Below are 26,628 nucleotides of genomic sequence, written 5' to 3' on the forward strand. Positions count from 1 at the left end.
CCTTAATTCCTTGTGGTATATTCAACACCTGGTAGTATATAATGTGTCTTAGCTGCTCACCTTTAGGGGATATAACGCAGTTAGGAAGTGATTGCATAACTTCTATCTTACTGCTGTCTATCAAAGAGAGATTTATGAATAGAGGCAAATAAAATAGCTAATGTAAAAATGAAAACCGCTACCATTTTATACTATTTTTTAATAAATCACTCTTCAACAAGTATAAAACTGTAGCTCAGAAACTTTAATGTTTTAAGGTCATGGGTTCTTTAAAGATTTAAAGATGGATCTAGGTCTCATTCTTTTTTTTTTTTTGAGACGGAGTCTCACACTGTCGCCCAGGCTGCAGTGCAGTGACACGATCTAGGCTCACTGCAAGCTCTGCCTCCCGGGTTCACGCCATTCTCCTGCCTCAGCCTCCCCAGTAGCTGGGACTACAGGCGCCCGCCACCATGCCCGGCTAATTTTTTTTTTTTTTTTTTTTTTTTTTTTTTTGGAGTTTTAGTAGAGACGGGGTTTCATAGTGTTAGGTAAGATGGTCTCCATCTTCTGACTTCGTGATCCGCCCGCATTGGCTTCTCAAAGTGCTGTGATTACAGGCATGAGCCACCGTTCCCGGCTGGTCTCATTCTTAATACTATAAATTCTTTAGCATGATGTTGATACTCATCTTTTATTTCTTCTTTTTATTCTACTTGCTTGTAAATGTCTGTGTAAAAGTAAATGTCACAAATGTGTCTATATATACTGGCAAGAAATATGAGTATATTCTGACCGGGCGTGGTGACTCACGCCTTTAATCCCAGCACTTTGGGAGGCCGAGGAGGGCAGATCAGGAGGTCAGGGGATCGAGACCATCCTGGCCAAGATGGTGAAACCCCTTGTCTATTAAAAATACAAAAAAATAGCCGGGCGTGGGGGTGGGCACCTGCAGCCCCACCTACCAGGGAGGCTGAAGCAGGAGAATCACTTGAACTTGGGAGGCGGAGGTTGCAGAGCGGCAAGATCACGCCACTGCTCTCCAGCATGGGGACACAGAGAGACTCTGTCTCGAAACAACAACAACAAATAAATATTACTATATTCTATAATTTGTCAATTTTCAATGACATGTAAGGGAAAAATGTGTTTAATAAGAAAGTGTTTTTTGTTGTTGTTGTTTTGTTTTGTTTTTTGTCCATATAGGTAGGAAGGGAGAAAATAAACCGTAAACAGGAAGCAACAAATAAGAAATGACCTTATTTTATTTTTTATTTTTTGTGTACATATTAGGTGTATATATTGATGAGGTATATGAGAAGTTTTGATATAGGCATGCAATGTGAAATAAGCACATCATGGAGAATAGGGTATCTATTCCCCCAAGCATTTATTCTTTGAGTTACAAACAACCCAATTACATTCTTTATTTTAAAGTGCACAACTATTGTTGATTATAGTCACCTATTGTGCTAGCAGATAGTGGGTCTTATTCATTCATTCATTTTTTTTTCTTGGACCCATTAACAATCTCCCCTTACCCTAATCCCCCTGCTAGCTGTCCCAACCTATAGCAACCATCATTCTCTCTATGTCAATGAGTTTAGTTGTTTTTATTTTTATATCCCATAAATAAGTGAGAACATACAATGTTTGTCCTTCTGTGCCTGGCTTATTTCATTTAACATAATGACCATCAGTTCTATCTATGCTGTTTCAAATGACTGGATCTCATTCTTTCTTTACGGCTGGTGAGTACTCTAAGGTGTAAGTACCACATTTTCTTTATTCATTCATCTGCTGATGGATACTTAGGTTGCTTCGAAATCTTAACTATTGTAAACAGTGCTGCAAGAAGCATGGGAGTGCAGATATCTTTTTAATATGCTGATCCTTTCTTTGGGTTATATGCCCACCAGTGGGATTGATGGATCATAACAGCAGTTCAACGTTTAGATATTTTAGAAACATTTAAACTTTTCTCCATAATGATAGTACTAATTTACATTCCCACCAACAGTGTATAAGGGTTCCTTTTTTTCCACATCCTTGCCACCATTTGTTATCGCCTGTTTTTTGGATATAAGAAATTTTAATTCGGGTGAGATGATATCTCATTGTAGTTTTGATATGCATTTCTCTGATTATCAATGGCGCTGAGCACTTTTTCATATGCCTGTTTGCTATTTGTATGTCTTTTTATGAAAAATGCCTATTCAAATCTTTTGAACATTTTTTTGGTTATATTGTTAGATTGTTTTCTACAGAGTTGTTTGGGCTCCTTATATATTCTGGTTACTAATCCCTTGTCAGATGGGGAGTTTGCAAATATTTTCTCTCATTGTGTGGGTTGTATCTTCACTTTGTTGATTGTATCCCTTGCTGTGCAGAAGCTTTTTAACTTATTTATTTTTACTTCAGTGGCCTCTATTTGTGGGGCATTGCTCAAGAAATCTTTGGCCAGACCAATGTCCTTCAGATTTTCCTCAATGTTTTCTTGTAGTAGTTTTACAGCTTGTGGTCTTAGATTTGTCTTTAATCCATTTTGATTTGATTTTTTAAAATGGTGACAGATCATTTAATTCTTCTGCATATGGATATACAATTTCCTCAGCACTATTTATTAAAGAGGCTTTTTTTTTTTTTTTTTTTTTTTTTTCAATGTAGGTTCTTGGCACCCTTGTGAAAAATGAGTTCACTGCACTTGGGTGGATTTGTTTCTGGGATCTGTATTCTGGTCCATTGATCAATGTGTCTGTTTTTGTGTCAGTACCATGCTGTTTTCATTACTATAGCTCTGTAGTATAATTAGAAGTCAGGTAATGAGATTCCTCCAGCTTTGTTCTTTTTGCTTAGGATAGCTTTGGCTATTCTGGGCCTTTTGTGGTTCCATACAAATTTTAGAACTTTTTTTTTTGTTCTATTTCTGTGAGGAATATCACTGGTATTTTGAGAGAGATTACATTGAATCTGTAGATTGCTTTGGGCTGTATGGACATTTCAACAATATTGATTCTTCCAATCCATGAACATGGAATATTTTCCAATTTTTTTTGTCCTCTTCAATTTCTCTCATAAATGTTTTATAGTTTTCATTATAGAAATATTTCACTTCTTTGGCTAATTCCTAGATATTTAATATTATGTGTGGCTATTATAAAGAGGATTACTTTTTAAATTTCTTTTTCACATTATTCACTGTTGATATATAGAAATGCTACTGATTATTGTATATTGATTTTGTATACTGCAACTTCATTGAATTTGTTTTTTGGTGGAGTCCAAATGTGAGATCATATGACCAGCAAACAAGGATAATATTACTTCTTTCTTTTCAATTTGGATGTCCTTTATGTCTTTCTCTTGTCTGATTGCTCTAGCTAGAAATTCCAGTACTATGCAGAATAGCAGTGATGACAGAAGGCATCTTCGTCGTGTTTTAGGTCTTAGAAGAAAGGCTTTCACTTTTTCCCCATTCAGTATGATACTAGTTGTGGGTCTGTTGTACATGCTTTTATTATGTTGATGTATGTTCCTTCCATACTTCCAGATTTTTAAGGTAATTACTATAAAGAGATGTTGATTCAAATGCTTTTTTGGTGGCAAATGAAAATGATCATATGGTTTTTGTTCTTCATTTTGTTGATATAATGTATCACATTACTTGATTTATATATGTTGAACCATCCTTGCATCCTAGGGAAAAATCCTACTTGGTCATTATAAATAATCTTACAATGTCTCATTGAATTTGGAGTGCTAGTCGTTTGTTGAGGATTTTTGCATCAATATTCATCAGTTATATTGAGCTTTATTTTTTTTTTTTAGGTGTCTTAGTTTTGATTTCAGGGTAATATTGGCTTCATAGAATGAGTTTGGATGTATTTACTCCTCATCTATTTTCAGAATAGTTTGAGTAGAATTAGTGTTAGTTTTTCTTTAAATGTTTGATAGAATTCATCAGGGAAACCTCCAGGTCCCAGGCTTTTCTTTATTGGAAGGCATTTTATTATGGCTTCAATCTTGTTAATTGATATTTGTCTGTTTAGATTTTAGGAACCATTCAGGTTCTTCCTCGTTCAATCTTGGTACATTGTATTTATCTAGGAATTTATTCATTTCTTCTAGATTTTCCAATTTATTGGTACACCATTACACATAATAGCCACTAATAATCCTTTGAATTTCTGCAGTATCAGTTGTAATGTTTCCTTCTTTATCACTGATTTTATTTATTTGGATCTTCTCTCTTTTTCTCTTAGTCTAGCTAAAGTTTTGTTGATTTTGTTTGGCTTTTTTTAAAAAACAAGTTTTTGTTGCATTTATCTTTTGTGGTTTTTTTTTTTTTTTCATTTCAATTTCATTGATGTCTGCTCTTATTTTACTATTTCTTTTCACCTACTAATTTGGCATTTGTGTTGCTAATGCATTTCTTAGTTCTTTAAGATGCATTGTTAGGTTGTTTATTTAACATTTTTCTTCTTTTTGATGTAGGCATTTAGAGTATAAATGTCCCTCTGAGTGCTGTTTTTGCTGTATTGCATATGTTTTGGTATGTTGTGTTTCCATTATCATTTGTTTCAGGAAATTTTTCAATTTTCTTCTTAATTTCCTCATTGATCCACTTGTCATTCAGGCATACATTGTTTAATTTCCATGTATTTGTATAGTTTTCAAAATTTCTCTTGCTATTAATTTCTAGTTTTATTTCATTGTAGTTAGAGAAGATATTTGATATTATTCCAGTTTTTTTAATGTTCTAATACTTGTTTGGAAACCTAACATATAGTCTATCCTTAAGAATAACTAATGTGCTGAGAAAAAGAATGTGTATTCTGTAGCTAATGGATGAAATGTTCTGTAAATATTTATTAGATCCTTCTGATCTATAGTGCAAATTAATTCTGATGTTTCTTTATTGACTTTATCTCTAGTATATCAGTCCAATGCTGAAAAGTAGAGTGTTGAAATTCCCAGCTAGTATTGTATTTTAGCCAATCTCTCTCTTTAACTCTAATAATATTTGCTGTATATTTCTGGGTTATCCAGTGTTGCATGCATATATATTTAAATTGTCATATCATTTGGCTGAATTGAGCCCCTTATCATTATATAATGACCTTCTTTGTCTTTTCTTATAGTTTTGGTCTTGAAATCTATTTTCTCTCATGTAAGTATAGTGACTACTATGTTTTTCAGTTTTCATTAACATGGAATATCTTTTTCCATCCCTTTATTTTCAGCCAATATGTGTCTTTATAGGTAAAGTGTGTTTGGTTTAAGCTACACATCAATGAGTCTTGCTTTCTTATCCATTCAGCCAGTGTATGTCTTTTGGTTGGAGAGTTTAGTGTATTTATATTCAATGTTATTAATGGCAAGTAAGACATACTCCTGCCATTTTGTTATTTGTTTTCTGGTTGCTTTACAGCTTTCTCTTCCCTTTTTCATCCCTTTCTATCTTCCTTTTAGTGAAGGTGATTTTACCTGGTGATAATATTTAACTTTTTTGCTTTTAATTTTTTGTGTATTTATTGTATGTATTTTGTTTTGAGATTACCAGGAGACTTTCAAATGCTGTCTTATAATCCATTCTTTAAACTGAATAACACATTAGCACGGTTTACATTAACAAATAAACAAGCAAAAAGAAACAGAACAAAAATCAACATCTTAACTTTGTCCCCATGATTTTTAACTCTTTGTTGTTTTTATTTATATCATTGTATTGACTATGTCTTGAAAAGTTGTTGTAGTTACAATTTTTTATTAGTTCATCATTTAGTCTTTCTACTTATGATAAGAGTAGTTTACACACCACAGTCACAGTTTTTTTTTTTTTTTTTTTTTTTTTTTTTAATATTCTTTGTACTTACCATCACCAGTGAGTTTTGTAACTTCAGGTGATTATTTACTGCTCATAAATGTCATTTTCGTTCTGATGGAAGTTCTCCTATTAGTATTTCTTATAGGACAGGTCTGATATTAATGAACTCCCTCTGCTTTTGATTGTTTGGGAGTCTTTATTTCTCCTATAAGTTTGAAGGATATTTTCACTGGATATACTATTCTAGGGTTTAAAATTGTTTTCCTTCAGCACTTTAAATATGTCATACCACTCTCTCCTGGCCTGTAATGTTTCTACTGAAAAGTCTGCTGCCAGATGTATTGAAGCTCCATTTATGTTATTTGTTTCTTTTCTATTGCTGCTTTTGGAATCCTTTTTGTATTCCTGACATTTTGTAGTTTGATTATTAAATGCCTTGAGGCAGTTATCTTTGGTTTAAATCTGCTTGATGTTCTATGACCTTCTTCTACTTGAATATTGATATATTTCTCTAGGTTTGGGAAGTTCTGTATTATCCTTTTGAATAAACTTTCTACCCTTATCTCTTTCTCTACCTCCTCTTAAAGACTCTTTAGATTTGTCTTCAATAACTCTTAGATTTGTCCCTTTGAAGCTATTTTCTAAATTCTTTAGGTGTGCTTCATTGTTTCTTATTCTTTTTTTCTTTTGTTTCATCTGTGTATTTTCAAACAGTCTGTGTTCAAACTAAGTACTTTTTTCCCCTACTTGATCAGTTCTGCTATTAAAGGACCGCAATACATTCATCAGTATGCCAACTGCATTTTTCAGCTTTAGAATTACTGCTTGACTCTTTTCAATTATTTTAACTATTTTTAAAATTTATCTGATCAAATTCTGAATTCCTTCTCTGTGTTATCTTGAATTTCTTTGGACTTTCTCAGCACAGCTATTTTGAATTCTCTATCTGAAAGTTCACATACTTCTGTTTCTCCAGGATTGGTTCCTGGTAATTTATTTAGTTCTTTTGGTAAGGTCATGTTTCCCTGGATGATGTTGATGATAGTAGATGTCTTCCAGTGTCTGGACATTGAAGAATTAGCTATTTATTGTAGTCCTCATTGTCTGGGCTTATTTGTAACTGTTCTTGGGAAGGCTTTGCAATATTTGAAAGGACTTGGCTCTTGTTATCTAAGCTGTATCTGCTTTAGGGGCACCCCAAGCCCAATAATGCTGTGGTTCTTGCAGACTCCTAGAGTACTGCCTTAATGGTCTCAAGCAAAATCTTGAAGAATTCTTTGAATTACCAGGCATAGACTCTTTTTCACTTCCCTTATTTTATCCCAAACATACAGAGTAGTCTATTCTGAGCCATCTAAAGTGGGAGTGGAATGACACAAGTATCCCTGTGGCCACCTGCACTATGACTCCATTGGGTCAGACCTAAAGCCAGCAAAGTGTTGGGTCTCACCCAATTCCTGTTGTAACTACTCCCTGGCTACTGCCTATGTTCACCTAAGGCCCTAGGGCTCTACAGTCAGCAGCTAACAAAGCCAGCCAGGGCTGTGTCCTTCACTTTAGGGCAACAAGGTTCCCCATTCCCCTAGTGGGTCCAGAAGTACTGTCCAGGAGTCAAGGATTAGATCCAAAAACCTTAAAAGTCTATCTGGTAATCTATTGTATTGTGGCTGAGCTGGTGCCCAAACCATAAGATGCTGTCCTTCCCATTCTTCCCTCTCCTTTCCAAATGTAGAGATGCCTCATCTTATAGCCACTGACACCAAAGGCCACAAGAAGTACTGTCAGACTACCACTAATTTTCCCTTAAGTCTCAAGTTCTCTAATTATGAATACTGTCTGGCCTGGGACTCACCCTTCAGGGAAGTGGGCTTCCCTCTGGCCTAGCGCAGGTCTAGAAATGCTGTCCAAGAGTCAAGTCCTGAATTTGGAAACCTGAAGGACCTACTTGGTGTTCCACCCAAGTATGGCTAACTGAAGAGCCAAGCTATGTCTAAGGTGTAAGACAAAGTCCCCTTTACTTTTCCCTCTGCTTTTCTCAAGCAGATGGAATATTTTTCCCATAGCCACCATAGCTGTTAATGTGCTGAGTCTCACCTGAAGTTAGCAATCCTCAGAGGCTCACCCAAGGCCCTCGATGTTGTACTTGGGTATCACTACTGGTTATTCAGGACCCAGTGGCTCTTCAGTTAGCAGGGGATGAATGCTGTCAGGAATGATTCCTTTCCTTAAAAGTAGCAGGTTTCCTTCTGGCCCAGGGTGTATCTAGAAATATCATTTGGAGGCTAGGGCCTGGAGCAGAGGACTCATGACTCTGACCATTGCTCAATCATGCCATGGCTGAGCTGGTATCCTGTGGGGATGTCAGTCCTCCCTACTCTTCAATCTCCTTTCCTCAAGTGGAAGGAAGGGGTCTATTTAGGGGCTGCAGGCTGTGATGCCTGGGTTCAAAGAAGGCTGGTGCCAGCACTCTCTTGGCTGCCTCAGCTGATGTCTTAGTATATTATGTGCCCCTCCAGTCTACTATCTTTGGGTCTAGTTTGTGGAGATAGCAATAATAGTTGGTGGAAATGATAAATCAATTTAAAAAATAACTTTCAATAACTGAAAATGGCATGATTCATTGGAGAACACTTAAGAAAGTCATTTAACAAGACCACCTCTGGAGTGATTGCTCAAAATGTATTTGTCATCCCCCATTTAGCTCCCTTCATGCAAATGTTACAGAGAATCTTAAAAAGAATGGCACAATGACATATCCAAATCAAGTTGCCAACAAAATTAATAATACACTGACTTAAATTGTGATCAACAATAAAATTTCTTAAGAGAGGCAATGAGACAGCTCACTCAGTAGGAGTACATCTTAGGCTACAAGGAGTTTTGGGACTCAAGCTGCACTGTAATCACACATCTAAGAATCAGAAGAGCTGGTTTTCTGTCATCAAACAGTCCAGAATATTCAAGCTATGAATTGTTTACTGATGATTTGCACTCTCCCTAAGTTACCAAAATCATTCATTTTACAGTCAGCATTTACAAGTAAAGTGTGACTATTTCATTATGTTTTATAGAAGAAGACAAAAGATATGTGTGCATTTGCAAACTATTTTTGACATAATTAGGTGAACTTTTGACATACAGAAGTCTGAATTCTTTTCAACCAAAAATAAATGTACATTTTAAATCCCTTCAGACCTTTGAGATGCAGGAGTGCTTACATAACTGGAGACATGCCTGCTTCCACTGTTTCTATTGTAAACAAGAAATCTACATTGAGCAGAATTCTACTAAGTCTAAAGTGAATTTTTATAACCTATGTCTTATCTAAACAGAAACAAGACATGTCTAAATGTCATTTCTGCAATAGGCAAGGTTTATATGGGACATTAAATTTCTCTTTATAATACATTCTATGCCAAGGCTCCTTGTTCCTCACGTGTAATTTCTGTGCCTTAAGCACCCTTCCTCATTACATCACTTTTTTTGGCCTTCCATCTATGTGCATTATCTAATATTTTGAAACATTTATAAATAATTTATTAACATTATTTGAATAGTTGCTATTCAGCAACTACTATTTTATGCAGAGCATCACAGATATCAGCTATATAAATATGATCTATGCTCTCTGAAAAGAGAGAATGGGAATCAGATGCACAAAAATTCTTTGCATACACAGTGGCTTAGGGCTGTGTTAAGGGTATATAGTGGATTTTGAAGACACATGGGTGAGAATAGTCAACTCTACCTAGAATCAGCCTGAGAATGCTTCCCAAGGGATTTAAAACTTGAAAATGGAATAAAAATTTTGCAGATGATTTAGAAGAAAAGACGTTCCAATAAAAAGTCTAGTATGTATAAAGTCCCAAAACTCTGAACTGGTATGAACATATCTGCAAGAATTTTATTATAGTTGGAACTCTAAGTATTGAGAGGGAGGATGGGAAATATTGAGAAGGTTTGGGAGTTAGAATAATGAAGAGGTGGCCTGCCCCTCCACACCTGTGGGCGTTTCTCATTAGGTGGAACGAGAGACTTGAGAAAAGAAATGAGACACAGAGACAAAGTATAGAGAAAGAAAAAGTGGGCCCAGGGGACCGGCGCTCAGCATACAGAGGACCCACTCCAGCACCGGTCTCTGAGTTCCCTCAGTATTTATTATCTTTACCATCTCAGAAAAAGGGAAGTGGCAGGATAATAGGATCATCATAGGGAGAAGGTCAGCAGTAAGACATATGAATAAAGATCTCTGTGACATGAATAAGTTTAAGGAAACGTGCTGTGCCTTGATATGCATATACAAACATCTCCATAAACCTTTTTAGTGCATAAAGAGCAGCATTGCCGAGAGCATCCTACCTTCAACCCTAAGGCTGTTTTCTCCCATCTTAGTAAATAGAATATACAATCTGGTTTTACACCTACAGAGTTCCATTGCCCAGGGACGGGCAGGAGACAGATGCTTCTCTATCTCAACTGCCAAGAGGCCTTCTTTCCTCTTATACTAGTCCTCCTCAGCACAGACCCTTCACGGGTGTCAGGCTGGGGGATGATCAGGTCTTTCCCTTCCCACGAGGCCATATTTCAGACTATTACATGGGGAGAAGCCTTGGACAATACCTAGCTTGCCTAGGCAGAGGTCCCTGCGACCTTACCTTCCGCAGTGTATGTGTCCCTGGGTACTTGAGATTAAGAGAATGGTGATGACTTTTAACCGGCAAGCTGCCTTCAGGCACTTGTTTAACAAAGCACATCCTGCACAGCCCAAAATCCATTAAACCTTGATTTACCACAGCATATGTTTCTTGCAAGGACAAGGATGGGGGTAGGGTCACAGATTAACAGCATCTCAAATACAGAACTAAATGGAGTCTCTTATGTCTACTTCTTTCTATATAGACACAGTAACAGTCTGATCTCTCTTTCTTTTCCCCACAGAATAAATATAATGATAAAGAACATTCATATGATTTGGTTCTGTTTCCCCACCCAAATCTCATGTCAAATTGTAATCTCTATGTGTCAGGGGAGGGACCTGGTGGGAGGCGAATGGATCATGGAGGTAGTTTTTCCCCATGCTATTCTCATGGTAGTGAGTTCTCATGAGATCTGATGGTTTAAAATTGTGGCACTCCTGCCTCCTCACTCTCTCCTGCTGACTCATGAAGTAGGTGTTTGACTCTTCTTCACCTTTTGCCATAATTATAAGTTTCCTGAGGCCTCCCCAGCCAGGCAGAACTGTGAGTTGATTAAACCTTTTTTCTTTAAAAATTTCCAAGTCTCAGATAGTTCTTTATAGCAGTGTGAAAACAGACTAATACAAGCATTAAAAATGCATTACCACATGTAATTGTATCCAGAAACCTGCAGATAGTAGTATTTTTTACGAAAGCTAAAATCCAGGGAGGTTAAGGAGCTTGTCCAAAGCCAATAGCTCCTCTAGGTCTTCAACTGTCGCATATCAGGCTATTACCACCTTTATAATGCAGAGTACAGATAATGATTGAAGTACTTTTTTATATATATATATATATATACTTTAAGTTCTAGGGTACATGTGCACAAGATGCAGGTTTGTTACATGTGTATACATGTGCCATGTTGGTGTGCTGCATCCATTAACTCGTATTTACATTAGGCATATCTCCTAATGCTATCCCTCCCCCCACCAACAATAGGACTCGGTGTGTGATGATCCCCTTCCTGTGTCCAAATGATCTCATTGTTCAATTTCCACCTATGAGTGAGAACATGTGGTATTTGGTTTTCTGTTCTTCTGATAGTTTGCTGAGAATGATGGTTTCCAGCTGCATCCATGTCCCTACAAAGGACACAAACTCATCCTTTTTTATGGCTGCATAGTATTCCATGGTGTTAATGTGCCACATTTTCTTAATCCAGTCTGTCACTGATGGACATTTGGGTTGATTCCAAGTCTTTGCTATTGTGAATAGTGCCACAATAAACATACGTGTGCATGTGTCTTTAGAGTAGCATGACTTTTAATCCTTTGGGTATATACCCAGTAATGGGATGGCTGGGTCATATGGTATTTCTAGTTCTAGATCCTTGAGGAATCGCCACACTGTTTTCCACAATGGTTGAACTAGTTTACAGTTCCACCAACAGTGTAAAAGTGTTCCTATTTCTCCACATCCTCTCCAGCACCTGTTGTTTCCTGATTTTTTAATGATTCCCATTCTAACTGGTGTGAGATGGTATCTCACTGTGATTTTGATTTGCATTTCTCTGATGGCAAGTGATGATGAACATTTTTTCATGTGTCTGTTGGCTGTATGCATGTCTTCTTTTGAGAAATGTCTGTTCATATCCTTTGCCCACTTTTTGAAGGGGTTGTTTGTTTTTTTCTTATAAATTTGATTGAGTTCTTTATAGGTTCTGGATATTAGCCCTTTGTCAGATGAGTAGATTGCAAAAATTTTCTCCCATTCTGTATGCTGCCTGTTCACTCTGATGGTAGTTTCTTTTGCTGTGCAGAAGCTCTTTAGTTTAATTAGATCCCATTTGTCAATTTTTGCTTTTGTTGCAGTTGCTTTTGGTGTTTTAGACATGAAGTCCTTGCCCATGCCTATGTCCTGAATGTTATTAACTAGGTTTTCTTCTAGGGTTTTGATGGTTTTAGGTCTAACATTTAAGTCTCTAATCCATCTTGAATAAATTTTTGTATAAGAAGTAAGGAAAGCATACAGTTTCAGCTTTCTACTTATGGCTAGCCAATTTTCCCAGCACCATTTATTAAATAGGGAATTCTTTCCCCATTTCTTGTTTTTGTCAGGTTTGTCAAAGATCAGATGGCTATAGATGTGTGGTATTATTTCTGAGGGCTCTGTTCTGTTCCATTGATCTATATCTCTGTTTTGGTACTAGTACCATGCTGTTTTGGTTACTGTAGCCTTGTAGTATAGTTTGAAGTCAGGTAGCGTGATGCCTCCAGCTTTGTTCTTTTGGCTTAGGATTGTCTTGGCAATGCGGGTTCTTTTTTGGTTCCATATGAAGTTGAAAACAGTTTTTTTTCCAATTCTGTGAAGAAACTCATTGGTAGCTTAATGGGGATGGCATTGAATCTATAAATTACCAGGGGCAGTATGGCCATTTTCACAATATTGATTCTTCCTATCCATGAGCATGGTATGTTCTTCCATTTGTTTGTGTCCTCTTTTATTTCACTGAGCAGTGGTTTGTAGTTCTCCTTGAAGAGGTCCTTTACATCCCTTGTAAGTTGGATTCCTAGGTATTTTATTCTCTTTGAAGCTATTGTGAATGGGAGTTCATTCATGATTTGGCTCTCTGTTTGTCTGTTACTGGTGTGTAAGAATGTTTGTGATTTTTCCACATTGATTTTGTATCCTGAGATTTTGCTGAAGTTGCTTATCAGCTTAAGGAGATTTTGAGCTGAGACGATGGGGTTTTCTCTATACAATCATGTCATCTGCAAACAGGGACAATTTGACTTCTTCTTTTCCTAACTGAATACCCTTTATTTCTTTCTCTTTCCTGATTGCCCTAGCCAGAACTTCCAATACTCTGTTGAAAAGGAGTGGTGAGAGAGGGCATCCCTGTCTTGTGCCAGTTTTCAAAGGGAATGCTTCCAGTTTTTGCTCATTCAGTATGATATTGGCTATGGGTTTGTCATAAATAGCTCTTATTATTTTGAGATACATTCCATCAATGCCGAATTTATTGAGAGTTTTTAGCATGAAGGGCTGTTGAATTTTGTCAAAGGCCTTTTCTGCATCTATTGAGATAATCATGTGGTTTTTGTCTTTGGTTCTGTTTATATGCTGGATTACGTTTATTGATTTGCGTATGTTGAAACAGCCTGATTGAAGTACTTTTAACCTTTAACCACTGTCAAACTAGCTATGCGCTGTACCCTTGAAACATTAATAGCTGACTAGCTGATTAATTTAATTTTTTTCTATGGTATTAGTGGATGGCAACAGTTTGCTTTGAAGCTTCCTGAGAAAGTAAGTAAATACATGTATGACTTAATGATAGGGATATATTCTGAGAAATGCATTGTTAGGTGATTTTGTCATCATGCAGACATCATATAATGTACTTACACAAAGCCAGATGGTATAACCTACTACATACCTAGACTGTCTTGTGTAGACTATTGCTCCTAGGCTACAAAGATGTGTAATATGTTATTATACTGAATACTGTAGGCAATTATAACAAAATAGTAAGTACTTGTTCCTCTAAACATATCTAAACATAGAAAAGATAAAGTAAAAATATAACATTATTATTTTACGGGAATACCATAATATATATGGTCTATTACTAACCCAAATGTTGTTATGTAGTACATGATGGCATATGTATGTACAATTTATACATGTTTATATAAATACAAATTTATACTTTATGCAAAATCTGTATGTAAACATAAAGTTTATTTTAACTATATATTTATATATGCACTTATGCATACATATATGCATGCATACCTTAATAGAAACTTTCAGTGGTAATGCAAAATGTAGGGAAACTAGAGAATAAAAATGAATGTTGCAGAGTTACAAATCTTTGCAAACCACTATATTGATGGTCACCTTCTTTCCATAACCATAGCATCACTCTCGTTTAGAAAGTTCCAGAGAAGAATCAAAGAGGCTAGAAAATTAGTCTTTAGGTCACATCAATTTACAGATCCTCCCTGACTTACAGTGGTGTTATACCCAATAAACCCATCATAAAGTCAAACCACGACAAATCAGGGATACTTAATTAGTCTGTTTTCATAATGCCATCAAGAACTGCCTGAGGCTGGGTAATTTATAAAGGAAAGAGGCTTAATTGACTCATAGCTCTGCAGGGCTGGGGAGGCCTCAGGAAACTTATAATCATGGCAGAAGGCAAAGGGGAAGCAAGGCACCTTCTTCACAAGGTGGCAGGAAAAAGAAGTGCCCAGTAGAGCCCCCTGTAAAACCATCAGATCTCATGAGAACTCACTCACTATCGCGAGAACAGCATGGGGGAAACCACACCCATGATTCAGTCACCTCTACCTGGCCCTGCCCTTGACACATGGGGATTATGGGAATTATGGGAACTATAATTTGAGATGAGATTTGGCTTGGGACACAAAGCCTAATAATAATCAGATACTTTCATTGTACCAGAAAATCAGTTTTATTCACAACCAGGAATGAAAGTCTGCAGAATAGATAGCAGACTCAAAATTTACAGCATGAAGTTTACACATATTTTTTTAACTCCAGCTAATGTGCTGGAATTTAGTTCAGTGTATGTTTCTGAAACAATATGGGTACTATAATCCTAGGTGATAAATATATGTGTAAAAATAGATGCAAATAGTTTTAGACAAAAATCATAATAATTATTCTTTGAGGAGAACAGAGTTCTTGATTAGTAGTTTTTCTCAAAGTAATATTATTTTAAAACAGTGAGAATAAAGCAATTTAACTTGTAAAATTGAAAGAAGCTAATTTTTGTATAATTTTGAAACAGGAAACAGTAGGTAGGGAACCAAGACCTCAGAATTTCTATGTATGTTCTCATTGAGTTTTCACTCCATTAAAAAAAATAAAAAGAATCTGTACTTAGAACACCAGTTTGTCTATCATTAAGCTTATATTATCAAGTTTATTCTAATAAAATTTTTTAAAGTGTATGAAATAATACATTATTTGAGATTGAGTACATCAAAAATGTATTCAAAACTCATGCTCAGGAAATCACTTATTTTAGAAATTATTGATTATGATATTCCATTCTTCATGCTATAATTACAGTCATCTGTTTTTCAATCAAATTGTAATCTTACTAAGAGCACGAATAGTGTCTTTTTTCTCTCTACCACCAACACGTTGTTTAGTCCAAGACAAATAGTCACATAATAAATGTTGTTTGTTTAGATCAATTCATGATTAAATACATGAATTATTTTTAACAAGCATACTTATTGTGACATACCATAATCAGGCATTAAAATAGAAATATTTTAATAATGTCTTTTATACCAATTGTGATAATTACCATGATTTTTTAAAAATTGTAATACAATATGAAAAGCAAAAGTACTCATTTGTGTATCTTTCAGTGTTGATTCAAGTTATTCCCAAGTTTAGACATTTATTTTCATTTTCTTTTAGATATCCACACTTTGAGTATTTTTTTCAATATTATAAGCTTACAGGTTAACTTGTTTCATTATACTTTTCAAACTATAAAAATAGCAATTTGTCTTGGTCTGTTAGGGCTACTACAACAAAACGACTTAAGAGTGGGTAACTTACAAACCATAGAAATGTGTTGCTCATTTTATGGAGGCAAGAAAATCTAATATTAGGGCACCGACAGGATAGGTTTCTGGCAAGGGGCCCACTCATAATCGATGGCACCCTCTCTGTATCTTTGCATGGCATCAGTGTAAACAGTCTCTCTCAAGCCTCTTTTATAAGGGACCTGATCGACTTCTAAAGTCCCTATCTCTTAACACCATCTTTTTGGGGGTTCTGTTTCATCATATGAGTTTTGGCAGTGACGAGTCACAAATGTTCAGAATATAGCACAATTAAAATCAGACGAATTTTGCAATCACTGTTTTAACAATTGATGATAATAACAATCAACAATGTATACTAAAACCAGAGTGAAAGTTTGTTGGAGGTAGAAAAAAGTTCTAAAATTATCTAAAAACTATGTATGAATCACAAAAGTCAAATGTACCTGCATGATATATACCGTCTTTAGGAAATGCTGAACATTAGCATCACAGCACTGAAAGAAACTGACATTACATAGTTCTTGATATATTTCAATGATAAATACACGATATAAACTATACAGAATTTATGCCAAAATATTTACCCAAATCTAAACATAAGGGAACCACTTGGCAAGTCCAGGATTGGGACATCCTGTGAGAAAATCAGCCTGGTTTATTGAAAAATATTAATAACTTAAACACCACGCACTCACATAAATACACACACACATACACAAAACAGGCGCACAGCTCTAGGAAAGAGGAAACTCAAATACAAAAAAAATTAAATGTAACGTGATCTTGATGGCTCTCAGCTACAATCTGAACATGATGTATACTTGGTAATATTATGATATCTGTTTTAAATGTCTTAAAAGTATCATTAATATTCTGATTATGTAGAAAATGTGATACTGAGTAGACATCTGATAATGTATTTAAAAATAAGTAATATAGTATTTTCATTTTACTTTGTAAAAGATTCAAAAAGAATACAGTAAGACAAAAAGGAAGCAAATGTTGCAAAATATCAACATTTAAAGCATTCCGGTAAAAATATATTACTTTTTTGAATTTATGTGGCTTAAGATTTTTTCAAAATAAAAAAAAATTAAGGGAGTCCATGCACAAATTAGATAATCTAGATGAAATGGATAAGTTCCTAGAACACACAACCTAACAAGATTAAATTATGAAGACATATATAAAATGAGATTAACCCTGTAACTAATACATAAATTAAATCAATAACCGAAAGCTTCTGAAAAAATAAAAGCCCAGGACCAGATGGCTTCATTGGTGAATTCTAGTATATATTTAAATAAAATTAAAACCAATTCTTTACAGACACTTCCAAAAAATTCATGATAAGGAATACTCACAAGCATATTCTGTAACATCAGCATTTTCCTGATACCAAAGTCAGAAAAATATAGTATAAGAAAACTGCAATTCAATAGTCCTTATAAATATTAACCTAAATAGGTTCAAGAAAATAATACCAAACCAAATGTGACATCACTTCTAAAGTGTTATACACAATGATCAAGTGGGATTTAGTCCCGAAATGCAGGGATGCTTCAGCGTATGGAAATCAATCAATGCAGGATACCTATCAAGAGAATATGGGCGGGAGTGCGGGGGAAACATATAATCATGTCAATTGACGCAGAAAAGCATTTAACAGAAATCAACACATTTTCATGGTAAAAAAAAAAAATCAACAAATTTGGAATAAAGGGACACAACTTCAACCTAATAAAGACCATATATGCAAAGCTCACAGTCAACATTATACTAAAAGGTGGAAGACTGAAAGTTTTTCTTCTGCTTTTAGAAACAAGACAAAGATGATATAGTTTGCCATTTGTATTCAACATAGTACTACAAGCCTTACCCAAAGCAAATAGATGAGAGAAACAAAGAAAAAAAGAAATGGTATCTAACTGGAAAGAAAGAAGTAAAATTATCTCTGTTCACAGATGATTTTATACATATAAAATTTTAAGTACTCTGCAAGCAAAATTTCTAAAACTAATACATGAATCGAGCAACATTGTTGGATTTAAAATCAAAATGTAAAAATCAGTGGCATTTCTCTAGACTAACAATTAAGGGTGTAAGGAAATTAAGAAAACAGTTCCATTTAGAGTAGCATTGAAAAGCATATAATATTTAAGAATAAACTTAACCAAGAGGCAAAAGACTTGTACACTGAAAGCTACAAAATGTTCCTGAAAGATATTAAAGAAGAGACAAATACATGTTCATAAATTGTTCATAAATTGAAAGACAATATTACCAAGATGTCAATACTATCCAAAGAATTCTACAGATTCAATACACTTCCCATAAAAATTTCAATGAAGACTTTTGATGAAATAGAAAAGTTTATTATAAAATTTATATGGGAATCTCAGAGGACTCAGAATTCCCAAAAACAATCATTAAAAAGAAGCATAAACTTGGAGATCTTACCCTTCATAATTTCAAAACTTACTACAAACCCGCAGTAATCAAAACAGTGTGGTACTGGCATAAAGGTGGAAATATAGGTCAATGGAATACAGAACCCAAAAATAAATCCTCACATGCATAGTTAAATTATTTTTGACAAGGGTGCTAAGGCCATTCAATAAGGCAATGAAAATCTTTTCAACAAAAGATGTTGGTAAAAATTGATATCCACATGCAAAAGGTAATCCCAGCACTTTGGGAGGTCAAGGCTGGCGGATCATCTGAGGTCAGGAGTTTGAGACCAGCCTGGCAAATATGGTGAGATCCCATATCTACTAACAATGCAAAAAGCAAGACATGGTGGTAGCTGCCTGTAATCCCAACTACTTGGGAGGCTGAAGCAGGAGAATCACTTGAACCCAGGAGGCGGAGGTTGCAGTGAGCCAAGAACATGGTATTGCACTGCAGCTTGGGCAACAAGAGAAAAATTCTGCCTCAAAAAAAAAGGAAGAAGAAGAGGAGGAGGAAGAGGAGGAGGAGGAGGAGGAGGAGGAGGAGGAGGAGAAGGAGAAGGAGAAGGAGAAGAAGAAGAAGAAGAAGAAGAAGAAGAAGAAGAAGAAGAAGAAGAAGAAGAAGAAGAAGAAGAAGAAATAATAAACTTGGACTCATACCTTATGCCACACACAAACACTGATTCAAAATGGATGAAAAATCTAAGCATAAGCACTAAACCTGTCAACCTCTTAGGAAGGAACATATGGAAAATCTTCATGATATTGAATTTTCCCATGATTTATTAGACATAACAACAAAATTGCCGGCAAAAAATAAATTAAAAAATAGATAAGTTGGACTTAAGATTAAAAACTTTTATGCATTAAAGGGCACTACTAACAGAGTAAAATGGCAGTCCAGGGAATATGAGAAAATGTTGGAAAATAACACATCTGATAAGGGATTTACTCCCAGATTATATAAAAGAATTCCTAAAACTCAAAAATAGCAAAAATAAACCAAAAAAATGGCAAAAGACATATTTCTCCAAAGAAGATACACAAATGACCAAAAAATACATGAAAATATGTTCAACATCACTAGTCATTAGTGAAATGCAGATCAAAACCACAATGAGATACTACTTCATGTCTACTAACATCTCTGCTGTTAAAAACAAACAAAAAGACAAAACCAGAAAATAACAAGTGTTGGTCAGTTTGTGGAAAAAAATAGTATTTCTGGTAAGACTGTGAAGTTGCTGCTGCAAACAGTATGATAATTCTATACTATATTTAAAAAGTAAACATGAAATTATCATATGATTCAGCAGTCTCACATTTTCGTATATATACCTAAAAAAGTAAAAGTGAAATCAAATATTTGAGTGTACATTTTTATAACGGCATTAGTCATAATACCTAAAAAGTAGAAGCAATTCAATTTCCATCAACAGATAAATGCATAAACAAAATGTACTATATACGTAAAATGGAATACTATTTAGCCTTTAAAAGGGAATAAATGTGGTATATGGCATAACGTGAATGAGTCTTGAATACCTGCTAAATGATATAAGCCAGTCCCCAAGGGTTGATATAGTATGATGGCACTTACACTAGGTTTTTAGAATATTTCAATTAATAAACATAAAATGTAGAATAACATTGCCAGGGGATGATGGAAGGGTGAAATGGGGGTTAATATTTACTAGGTACAGAGTTTTAGTTGGGGAAGATGAAAAGGTTCTGAAGACAGATGGTGATCGATGCTCAATAATGTCAATGTACTTAATGCCACTGAATTGTATTAAAAATAGTTAAAATGGTAAATTTTATGTGATGTATATTTTGCCACAATAAAAAATAAAAATAAAATAAATGTGAATAAAAAATTAAAATAAATTTGAAGAAAAAAGGAGTTTAGTTAAATGTGACATTAACCTCTATGATTGCTTGTTATCATTTGGGAGCATTCTTTTTTCACTGAAAGTTAGTTGCAATTGACAAGCAATTTCATGTTTTTGATAAGGAATTGTTTCACTCTGATTGCTCTGCATGTTCACTTACTATGTATTCTCTATCAAAGCATCATAGGATAATGCAAATAGAAAGTACCAGAGTTCATTAGATTCAAATCCTTCAATTTATGGGAAAGAAAATACAGGCTTAGAGAGGAGAGTTGTCACATTTCTGAAACTATCCAGGCTTTAGTACCAAAAGACTAAGAGTAAGCCACAAGACTTAAGATCTCCAAAGGCAATTAATATTGGTATAGTTGAGTGGATTTAGGATGCCACAGAGTTGAGAAATAGCGAAGGACTTTTGCTTTAAAATGCAGTACATATGACATTTACTTCCCAAACGCTAGTATGCAGAAAGGATCACATTATTTTAAAAAATCACATTACATCAGACTATAAAACCTTTTTCTCACTACTTTAGTTAAAATTCAATCTATGTATTGTTGGACCTACCTGCCCATTGCCACATCTACAGCATGCCTCTATGGACTCCCCAAGCACCTTTGCTCTACATTCCACTTTTAAAATCATAAGACCTTGTTAAGTTCTTGAAGCCAAGAGAGCCCAGTTTATGCCAGCATTTCTAATTTGTATACCTGGCTTAATATATTTTTACTCATCTTGCATATTTAAATAGCTTCTCACTTTACAACTGCTGTACTACAGTATGAAACATTTTCATATTATTTCATATTGAATTATTTAACAGACATTTAGCGGACACTTTCTATATAAAGGATTCCAGAAATGAGTAAGCAATCAATTTATATTCTCAAGGAATTTTCATTTTGCTGAAAAAGCAGTTAAGTTAGTAGATTACTGCACTACAGTTTTTGAGAGTAGCCTAAGGTGAGATGAGATACGACTTTCTAGAAAAGATGAAGCCCTCATATACAACATAATTTTGTCAATGACATACTTAGTTCAATAGCGCCATGAAGTTACTTATTTTTTCAGGCTTACAACTTAAATATCTGATATTTTTCTACCTTTGCAAAATTTAATTAAATTTAAACTATTTAAATTAATTAGTATCTTAATAATAAATACTAATGTAGTAAAATGACTTTAAGGATAGTGGTAAATAAAAAATAAACATATCCACCTCAAGAAGATTGTGATTTAGTGGTATGGAAAGATGCGAAAGCTATGCATGCATGCAATCAAAAGCTTAAGAGTTATCTAGATTCATTGGCTGCTATTTCAAAATGATTGCTGCAGGAAAATGTAGATACTTTATAAGAGAACTATAAACCTGTTTTGTTTTTCTTTATTTGGGATTGATCAAAGTATTTTAAGTCAGAAGTGGCTTGTATATAAATTTACTCGGGTAAGTAAATATATTTGGTAATGAAACGACATTGCAGGAATTTCAATAATCTGGTTGAGGGTACTTCCTTAACTATAAGGATAATTTAATCACATTTCAACTCTTTCGATTTGATTTATTCTGAACCATAACCTTAGTTTAAAATAAAAATAAATTTCTGCTATTCAAGGGGAAACTAAAAGCAATTGCCTAGATTAATACTTTCTATGTGAAAGGGAAAGCCTACTTACAACTTACTGTGAGTAATTTATTGGCAAAAATAAAGGCTCATCAAATTCAAATGACAGACTCTATATCAAAAAATAAACTGCCATTTTCAAAACTGAATTTTTTATAAAGGAATGCTTGAGATAAACATTTAATAATTTTGTTGATTTTTCACTTCTGATTTTGAAGATAAAACTTGAAGTATCATGTGCATCGACACCTTAGAGTTTTGGTTTTGTTTTGCTTTTTCTCTCTGTGGATGGTACAAAACTGTTCCAGCCAATTTCACCTAAATCAATCATCCCAGGTCTATATACATGGGGGAAGAATCATCAGGGATTTGTCATGCTAGAGTCTTCAATTCCTCTAAGAGACTCAGGCTGCTGTTGAAAACTGTAGCCAGAACTGTCCTAAAATCATTGTGTTTTTGAAAGTCAATGTGAGTTTCAGAAACACATTATCATCACTCACTGATTAAGAAATCTTAATTTGGATGAAGCTTGGTTTCACCTCCCTCCCACCAATCAAAGTCTCCATTTTTAGACATAAAGCTAAAAAAAAAAAAAATGTAGTAAGTTGGGGGGAAATTTGCATACTGCATGTGGCTATTTTGTAAGTAGATGTTTGTTTTGTTCCAAACAACATCCGAATCCATCTGGAAGTGGCTGAAGAATATTAATAAACTTCAGTGTAATTTTGTGGTTAATGAATGACACTTTTGATGTGGTAGGTGTTCAATAACATTTCTAATAACAAAACAATGTTTATATGAAACTCAATATCTTATATAGACTGTGTTATTGAAATATTTGATATTTGAAGAGCTCATATGCGAGATGCCTCTTGTACCAAGAGGTAGGAAAGCTAGGCCTCTTGTATTAAACAGTTAGCTAAATTGTGGATGCAGAGGAAAAGTTCTTGAAGAAAATTACAAGTGCTACTCCAGTGAACACATGAATGATAAGAATGAAAAACAGCCTTATTGCTGATATGGAGAAAGTTGTAGTGGTCTGGATAGAAGAGCAAACCAATAAACCAATCACAACATTCCCTTAAACCAAAGCCTAATCCAGAGAAACACCCTAACTCTCTTCAATTCTATGAAGGCTGAGAGAAGTGAGGAAGCTGCAGAAGAAAGGCTGCAAACTAGCTGAGGTTGGTTCAAGAGGCTTAAGGAAAGAAGTCATCTCCATAACATAAAACTACAAGGTGAAGCAGCAAGTGCTGATGAAGAAGATACAGCAAGCTATCCAGAAAACCTAGCTAAGATAATTGATAGAACTCTTGCTAGTATAAACAACAGTTGCTATACTAAAGAACAGGTTTTCAATTGGAATTAGAATTCTTCTACTGGAAGAAGACACCATCTATGACTTCCATAGCTAGTGAGGAGAAGTCAATGCCTGGCTTCAAGGCTTCCTAGGACAGGCTTAACTCTTATTAGGGGCCAATGAAGCTGGTGACTATAAGATGAAGCTGATGCTCATTTACTATTCCAGAAATCCTAAGGACCTTAAGATTTATGCTAAATCTACTCTTCTTATGCTCTAGAAATGTGACAAGAAAGCCAGGATGTCAGCACATCTGTTTATAGCATAGTTCACTGAATATTTGAAGCCCACTGTTGACACCTACTGCTCAGAAAAAAAAAAAAAAAAAAAGGTTTCTCTCAAAATATTACTGCTCATGGACAATGCACCAGACCACACAAGTGCTCTGAAGAACATGGACAAAGAAATTAATGTGGTTTTCATGCCTGCTAACACAACATGCATTCTGTAGCCAGCAGATCAAAGAGTAATTGTGACTTTCAAATCTTATTATTTAAGAAATACATTTTGCAAGCCTATTGCTGCCATAGAAGAGTGATTCCTCCGATATATCTGGGATATTAAATTAAAATGCTTCTGGGAAGAATTCATGATTCTACATGACTTTAAGAACATTCATGATTCATAGGAGGAAGTCAATAGGTCAACATTAACAGGAGTTTAGAAGACGTTTATTCCAACTCTCACGGATAATTTTGAGAAGTGCAAGACTTCGGCAGAGGAAGTAACTACAGATATGGTGGGAATAGCAAGAGAATTAGAATTAGAAATGGAGCCTAAAGAGGTAACTGATTGAATTGCTGAAATTTTATTATCAAATATTAATGAATGAGGAGTTGCTTCTTATGAAACCTACTTCTTCCTGGTGAAGATGCTGTGAATACTGTTGAAATGACAACAAAAGATTTAGAATGTTATATGAAGTTAGTTAATAAAAACGTGGCAGAGTTTGAGAGGACTACAGTATATTGTAAACACATCCTTTATATGCACTGAAAACCCCCCAAAAAGGTGTGGCTCATTTTATTTCAACATTTGCTTTATTGGCATGGTCTGTAATGGTATCTCCAAGGTATACCTGTATTTTTAAATGTTGCTTTTCCCTTCATGGTTTGTATGACTCTCTAAGAACAATATTTTTTTTTTTTTCAAAAATTACCTGTGTTTAGCCCACTTTTTGATGAGATTATTTTTTTTCTTGCTGATTTGTTAGAGTTCCTTGTAGATTCTGGATATTAGTCCTTTGTCAGATGCATATTTCGCAAAAATTTTCTCGCACTCTGTGGGTTGTCTGTATATTGCTCTGATAATTTCTTTTGCCTTGCAGAATCTTTTAGTTTAATTAAGTCCTATCTTTTACTTTTGCTTTTGTTGCATTTGCTTTTGAATTCTTTGTTATAAACTCTTTGCCTAAGCCAATGTCTAGAAGACTTTTTCTTTTCTCTTTTTCTTTCTTTTTTTCTTTTTCTTTTTTTCTTTCTTTTTTTTTTTTTTTTTTTTTTTGACTGATTCTCACTCTGTCGCTCAGGCTGGAGTGCAGTGGCGTGATCTCGGCTCACTGCAACCTCTGCCTCCCAGGTCCAAGCAATTCTCCTGCCTCAACTTCCAGAGTAGCTGGGATTACAGACACCCACCACCACACCAAGCTAATTTTTGTATTTTTAGTAGAGACGGGCTTTCATCATGTTGGACCAGGCTGGCTGGAACTCCTGACCTCAGGTGATCCACCTGCCTTGGCCTCCCATTTTCTAGAATGTGTAATTTTTCAAGTCTTAGATTTAAGTCTTTGATCCCTCTTGCATTGATTTTCATATAAGATGAGAGATAAGGATCCAGTTTCATTCTTCTACATGTAGCCTGCTAATTATCTCAGCACCATTTGTTGAATAGGATGCCCTTTCCCCACTTTGTTTTCGTTTGCTTTGTGGAAGATCAATTGAATGTAAGTATTTGGCTTTATTACTGGGCTCTCTATTCTGTTACATTGGTCTATGTGCCTATTTTTATACCAGTACCATGGTGTTTGGATGACTATAGCTTTGTAGTATAGTTTGGAGTCGGGTAATGTGATACCTCTAGACCTGTTCTGTTTGCTTAGTCTTGATTTTGGTTATATAGGATCTTTTTGGGTTCCATATGAATTTTAGGACATGAACAGGCAATTCTCAAAAGAAGATAAAAGAATGGCAAGAAACATATGAAAAATAATGCTTAACATCACTAATTATCAGGGAAATGCAAATTAAAACCACAATGCAATATTACCTTACTCCTGCAAGAATGGCCATAATTAAAAAAATTAAAAAAATAGATATTGGCATGGATGTGGTGAAAATGAAACACTTTTACACTGCTCGTGTGAATATAAACTAGTACATCAGTATGGAAAACAGTATAGAGATTCCATAAGGAATTAAAGTAGAAGTTCCATTTGATTCAGCAATCCTACTACTACCGAGAGGAAAAGAAGTCATTATATGAAAAAGCCCCTTGCACATGCATGTTTATAGCAGCATAATTTGCAATTGGAACCAGCCCAAATGCCCATCAATCAATGAGTGAATAAAAAACATACACACACACACACACACACACCCCCCCCACTATGGAATACTAGTCAGCCACAAAAATGAATGCAATAATGGCATTCACAGCAACCTGGATGAAGATAGAGACCATTGTTCTGAGCGACTTAACTCAGGAATGGAAAACCAAACATTTTATGTTCTCACTTATAAGTGGGAGTTCACATATGAGGATGCAAAAGCATAAGAATGATTCAATGGAGTTTAGGGACTCAGGAGAAGGGTGAGAGGGGGTTGAGGGATAAAAGACTAAACATTGGCTACAGTGTACATTGCTCTGGGATGAGTGCACCAAAATCTCCAAAATCACCACTAAAGACCTTATCCATGTAACCAAACACCACCTGTTCCCCAAAAACGATTGACATAAAAACAAAGTGAAAACAAACAAAAAAATTACCTGTGCTGCTTCACCCCCAAAAAGATATATGCAAATTTCAAGCTCAGATCCTCAGAACCTAACATAGATTTTAAAAATAATGAGTGCTAAGTAATTTTTGTTAAGTAGAACAAAGTAAATCAATTAGGTGTATATTTTGCTGTCATGTTTTTCATTCTTTCTGTTTCCTGTACTCACATTCTGAAATCGATTTGATTAAAGAGAAAAATCTCTTGTCACTTGAGACAAGTGAGC

This window comes from Macaca thibetana, chromosome 8 (genome assembly GCF_024542745.1).
Source record: "Macaca thibetana thibetana isolate TM-01 chromosome 8, ASM2454274v1, whole genome shotgun sequence".
NCBI classification, from domain to species: Eukaryota; Metazoa; Chordata; class Mammalia; order Primates; family Cercopithecidae; genus Macaca; species Macaca thibetana.